The sequence below is a fragment of the Hevea brasiliensis genome, unplaced genomic scaffold, assembly GCF_030052815.1.
Source record: "Hevea brasiliensis isolate MT/VB/25A 57/8 unplaced genomic scaffold, ASM3005281v1 Scaf1, whole genome shotgun sequence".
Classification (NCBI taxonomy): Eukaryota; Viridiplantae; Streptophyta; class Magnoliopsida; order Malpighiales; family Euphorbiaceae; genus Hevea; species Hevea brasiliensis.
Window position 1 is genome coordinate 8,403,079 of NW_026614585.1, and position 6,575 is coordinate 8,409,653.

Genomic DNA, 6,575 nt, shown 5'->3' on the forward strand with positions numbered 1-6,575 from the left:
GTTGTGCAATCTGGTTTTCCAGCATTCTGTTTGTGTGTTTGCATCTGTTCCAGCCTTGCCTTCACCTCTCTCATCTCCTCATCATGCTTGTTTTGGTTGGCAAGAATCTGTTGCAATAAAGCTTCAGTGGTGGAATTTCGTTCTTGCTGTTTTGGTGGAGGGTTCATATTTTTGGGCTGAAAATTAGGCAGTGGTTGCCTATTTTGCTGATATGGAACTCCTTGTTGCTGTTGTGGTTGAAAATTCTGATTTTGAACTTGATTTTGTTGATTTCCCCATGAAAAGTTGGGATGATTCCTCCAATTTGGATTGTAAGTTTGAGAATAAGGATTCCCCATTTGCTTGTTTCCATAATTACCAACATATGCTGCTTGTTCTCCATAATCTATTCCACAGCTGGTTGTTTCTTCTGCATAAGCCACTTGTTGTGAACTTCCAGCTGATGATGATGAACTAACCAACATACTCAAATCTTCCATCTTCTTAGCAAGGACATTTGTAAGTGCATCAAACTTTGCATTAATCATGTTGAATGGGTCAAGATCATACATTCCAGCAGCTTGTCTCTTCTGAGTTGGAGCTGGTCCTCTTGGACTACTCCAAAGATGAGTATTCTTTGCAATTTTCTCCAATAGCTCATAAGCTTCATCTTCATGCTTCATAATAAATTCTCCTCCTGTTTGAGCATCAATAATTCCTCTGATTGCAGGAGTGACATTGGTGTAAAAATTCTGGTTTATCATCCATTTCGGAATGGCATGATGTGGGCATAATCTCTCTAATTCCTTCCATCTCATCCATGACTCATAAAGAGTTTCATCCTCTCTTGGTCTGAAAGCTGTCATTTGATTCCTCAATTCTTGAGTTTTTCCAGGTGGAAAATATTGTGCAAGAAATGCATCAGTGAGTTGCTCCCAATTTGTGATGGAGTTGTGAGGTAAAGAATCAAGCCAATCCAATGCTCTATCTTTCAAAGAGAATGGAAATAGCTTCAATCTTGCTGCATCATCAGACACTCCAGGTTGTTTTTGCATGTCGCAAATCATAGCAAATTTCTTCAAGTGTGTGTGTGGATTTTCAGAAGGATGTCCTCCAAATTGAGAATTTTGAATCATTTGAAGGACTCCAAAATCCATCTTGTAACTATTTGCATCAATCCTTGGTCTTGCTATGCTCTCTCTCAAATCATCAAAACATGGAAAAGCATGATCCATCATACTTCCCCTAGGCACGTTTGCATTAACAACTTCTTCCCCTTGGGCTTCATTTTCATTGTTTTGACCATTTCCAGCATTACCAACACCAATTCTAATTCTTTCATCAGCCATGTTTGCTTCAATTTCGGTTTCTCTCAATGCTTCTTTTCTTTTTCTGGTTTCTTTCTTGTTGGCCTTACAAAATTTCTCTATTTCAGGGTTGAACAATAAGGATGTGTCACTTGAGCTTCTAGCTCTTCTCATAAAAGGTTAAAAGTACCTGAAAAAGAACAAACAAACACAAAATAAAAAGATAACAAAGATAAAACTAAAAACAACTAAAATGATCAAGAATTCAATCTTAAACAAACAACTCCCCGGCAACGGCGCCAAAAACTTGATGCGTCCCAACCGCAAGTGCACGGGTCGTACAAGTAGTATAGAAAAATATCGATCCCACGAGGAGTTGTGTTAATGATTGAATTTTCGATATAAAAGTTGACTAAATTGAAGTATTCATGAAATTAAAATAATGAATTAATGGGTAATGGAGTACGAAATCTAAATGTGCAAATTTAATATTCTATTCAACAATGTATTAATTAAACTAAAATTGCATCAAATTGAAATAAGCAAGTTCAAATATGGCAATATTTAAAATGGCAAATGATTAAATTCGATTAGAAATTAACAATGGTAAAAAGGCGATTCCGGAGTTCGGGATTTCATATTCGAGCTATTTTGGGATTTTAAATTGGTTATCCAATCTTGTGAAACTAAATGGTTTTAAGGAGATTAATTCTTAAATCCTTTGAATTCCCTTTCGAGTGAGACAAAGAGTGCCTTAATCAATCTAATCCTACTTTCGTGGACTTAGAATTAATTAAGACCCATTAAGTTCTTTAATTAATCTGTGAATCCTCTTAATCCTTAGCCTATTTCTAGGTCTAAGTTAATTAAGTCCAATTTCTTGATTATCTATCACAAGGCCTTCTCCTTTCGGTGCTTCAACCATGGATTAAGAACATCACTTAATGGGATCCTACACTAAGCATGTCATTAAGCATACAAGAAATGAATAAAACTCATTAAGACCACAAAATATGGATTACCCAATCAAAATCCACAAAGTATCTCAAATATTACAACCCTTACTCCAGAATCAAAAGTAAACTACTCACTATCCATAATGCTTACAAGATATGATGAGTTTAAATGGAAATAAAGCTTTAATCTAAGCTAAGAAGTAAGGAATTAAACACTAGAAATGTAGGAAAGTGTAAAGAAAGAAAGAAATATGCAAATCTTAGTTGAAAATGGTGTGGAAGGTGAAGATGGCTCTTCAAATTCTGCTCAGCTCCCTCTCCTTTTCTTCTTTGCTCCTTGTCCCCTTCAAAAATGGGAAAATGAGACTATATATAGCATTTTTCTGACATGGAGCCCTAAAATAGTATGTTCTAGGAGGAATACATTAAGGGAATCTTCACTTGACTCATTAATGAACTCTTTATGGATCGCATAAGTGGATGCATAAGTTATCTGATCCCTTATGCGATTTTACTGGTTCTGGGTCACTTATGCGAAGCTGCATGACTTGGTGCATAGGTTATGCACAATTTCGTGAATGTGCATAAGGGAGGTGAGAATGTGCATAAGCTATGCAGTCTCCTTATGCACATTTCGGCTGGTTCTGGAACAGTGATCTTCCTCCTTATGCAGATCTGCATAGCTTATGCGGCAAGTTATGCACAGTTTGGTCAATGCATATTTCAGCTTGAAAACTTGTTTTTGACATCTTTTTGCTGTAGAAGACACTCCTCAATGGCAAAATTCTCTTTAGTCCTTCAAAAACACCATTTTTCCTACAAAACAAAGTAAAAATTACAAATTAGTGCAAAATTGACAACTATAAAAAACTAACTAATCAACTAATGAAATTAGCTAAAAATGACTAATAATCAAATAAAAAGGGTTATAAAATTAGACCTAAATGACTATGCAAAATGTATGCATCATTGCGCTTCATGCCTATCAAACTACAGTATGAACGTCAACCGGGGCAACTCCATATTCGTTGGTCTACGGGATGGAAGTTGTTTTGCCAATTAAGGTAGAAATTCCTTCTTTAAGGATTCTAAAAGAGGTAGAACTAGATGAGACAGAATGAGTTCAATCAAGGTTAGATCAGCTGAATTTGATAGATGAGAAAAGATTAACGGCAGTATGCCACGATTAGTTGTATCAAAGAAGGATGGCTAGAGCATTCTATAAGAACGTACGCCCCCGCAAATTCCAATCAAGAGATCTAGTTCTAAAGAAGATCCTCCCAAATCAAAGTGATTCCCGGGGCAAGTGGTCACCAACTTATGAAGGGTCTTATGTGGTTAAAAAAGCATTTTCTGGTGGTGCACTCATCTTAACTCACATGGATGGGGAAGAATTGTCGAGGCCGATGAATGCAGATGCTGTAAAAAGATATTATGCATAAAGAAAAAGAGTAGGGGTGAAAACTCGAAAGGGCGCTCCTAGCAAAATGAGAGAAAGAAGGTGAAAAACCAAAAGGGCACTTTCTGCAAAATGAGCGAAGAGTGAAAATCCAAAAGGATGCCCCCGAAAAAGAGAGGAAAAAAAAAGCTGGGAGTGAAAACCCGAAAGGGCGCTTCTAGTCGAAGACAGTGGAGAAATAAGGAGGGTCCCGAGATCAAGGGATAATAAATTACACAAAATGCTTTCTAGAAGGTCACTTGGAACGCTGGCAATTGAAGGACTTCAAATTTAACTAAGGACATTTGTGAGATTTATTTCTGTACTCTTACCCACAAAATTGTACCTTTATTCTTTTAATAATTATCTTCTTACGCCATGAATAAATTTGTTCATATCTCGTCTACTTTGGTTTATGCGCTATTAATTTGTTGAAAGTTTTTCTTATAAGATGAGAATCTAAACACATATAACTTCATATACTTTACTTTGAGATTTACAGGAGGGCAAAGAATCATCAGGAAACTGGTGCATCTAAGAGGCAAAAACCTATAAGGGCGCTTCTTGCAAAGCCAGTAAAGACTCGAAAAAAAAAAAAAAGTAGGGGTGAAAACCCGAAAGGGCGCTTCTAGCAAAATGAGGGAAAGAAGGTGAAAACCCGAAATGGTGCTTTTTGCAAAATAAGCGAATGGTGAAAATCCGAAAAGACGCCTCAGAAAAGAGAGCAAAAAAAAAAAAAACTAGGAGTGAAAACCCAAAAGGGCACTTCTAGTCAGAAATGGTAAAAGTAAGGAAAGAGCCAAAAAGGTGCTGGAGAAAATCATGGGCCAAGCCTCGATACTCATTCTGGCCTTTTTCATCAGTCGTTTATCTTCGGGATCTTGTTAAGTAAACTTTGTTTGGGATAACACTCTACATTAGATTTTCTTTGCGAGCATTTGAGGTATATACACAAAACTTATTTATGATAGTTAGCTAATTCAGCTCCAAGTTGATTTTAATTTTCAGCACTTTAATTTCTTGTTATCAACCATTGGGTTCAAAATCCAAGTTGACTTCAATTTTCAGCACTTTAATTTCTTGTTATCAACCTCTGGGTTTAAGATCCAAGTTGATTTTCATTTTTCAGCATTTAATTTCCTGTTGTCAACTTCTGGGTTCAAGATCCAAGTTGATTTTAATTTCCTGTTATCAACCTCTGGGTTCAAGATCTAAGTTGATTTTAATTTTCAGTATTTAATTTCTTGTTGTCAACCTTTGGGTTCAAGATCCAAGTTGATTTTAATTTGTTGTTATCAATCTCTGGGTTCAAGATCCAAGTTGATTTTAATTTTCAGCATTTAATTTTATGTTGTCAACCTCTGGGTTCAAGATCCAAGTTGATTTTAATTTCCTGTTATCAACCTCTAGGTTCAATATCCAAGTTGATTTTAATTTTCAGCATTTAATTTCTTATTATCAACCTCTGGGTTCAAGATCTAAGTTAATTTTAATTTCCTATTTTCAACCTCTATATTCAAGATCCAAGTTGATTTAAATTCTTAGCACTTTAATTTCTTGTTATCAACCTTTGGGTTTAAGATCCAAGTTGATTTTAATTTCCTGTTATCAACTTCTGGATTCAAGATCCAAGTTGATTTTAATTTTCTGTTATCAACCTCTGGATTCAAGATCCAAGTTGATTTTAATTTTCAGTATCAATTTCCTGTTATCGACCTCTGGATTCAAGATCCAAGTTGACTTTAATTTCTTGTTATCAACCTTTGGGTTCAAGATCGAAGTTTATTTTAATTTCCATCATTAATTTCTTATTATCAATCTCTGGATTCAAGATCCAAGTTGATTTTAATTTTCAGCATTAATTTCCTATTATCAACCTCTGGGTTCAAGATCCAAGTTGATTTTAATTTTCAGTACTTTGATTCTTGTTTTCAATCTTTGGATTCAAGATCCAAGTTGTTTTTAATTTCTTGTATTTCTCTGTTATCAACCTCTGAATCCAAGACTCAAATTGATTTGAATTCCCGACGCTATAATTTGTAGTATTTTATTTCAAAATTTCATTAGTCCAAAATATGGTTCTAAATCTTTACACGATTCCTATACAAGAGAATTTCATTCTCTTTAATAGAAATTATGTAAAGAGGGGCAGCTGTAGACACCATATTTTGGTGGACTCTCAAATGCAATGTTCTTTTAAAATTGAAATCTCATTATGTTATCTGTTCTCAACCAATGACTCGATCACAGGTCACTTTTCGAGCTCAGCAATAGCTTGTCTTCGGAATAACTCGATCTCATGTTCAAGTTAGATTGCCTTCCGATCTCTTCACCTTTATCCGATGTGTTCGGATCGATATTGGATCTCTGGACCATTCAATCTTACATGCTATCGTTTTTCAATCTCTCTATGTTTAAATACCTCAAAATTCCAAATCTGCATATGGTTTTGTGATTAGGTATCTCGCTCGAATTGTTTAAACATTTCTCAGTGAAGCTAAGGTTTTATCCGATCTCTAAATAATGATTTCGACCATAATAAGCTCAAGTCATTTTCAAATCTTTACAATTCTACCAAATCACTCTTCAAATGTTTCAAGGTTTCAGTTGATATTCGGTCACAGCACCGTCCGATCTCATGTTCACGTGTAATAGTTTTCCGATCTCTGGAAGTGGTTTAACGTGTTATGATTAATAGCTGATCTCAGGTTTAATGCCAACTATATTAAATTGATTAAGTACTCAGGCAATTTGGTTTGGATGTTTTTCGATCTCATCAAGAAAATTGAGCATGAAAAGACTTAGATTCATTTCAAAATATAAAAATATACAAGTCATTCAGCAGGAGGGTCTCCCCTAACCTGATCTTCAGGTACATTTTCAGTTCCGTCATTC

At 35.3% G+C, this 6,575-nt stretch overlaps 1 non-coding gene across 1 annotated transcript; it reads left to right on the plus strand.

Annotated features, from left to right (window-relative positions):
• The first annotated feature begins 753 nt into the window (after window positions 1-753).
• LOC131176388 (small nucleolar RNA R71) lies at window positions 754-860 on the plus strand. The gene has a single exon (XR_009146480.1). It is a non-coding gene; the product is annotated as a small nucleolar RNA R71 (small nucleolar RNA).
• Window positions 861-6,575: the final 5,715 nt, after the last annotated feature.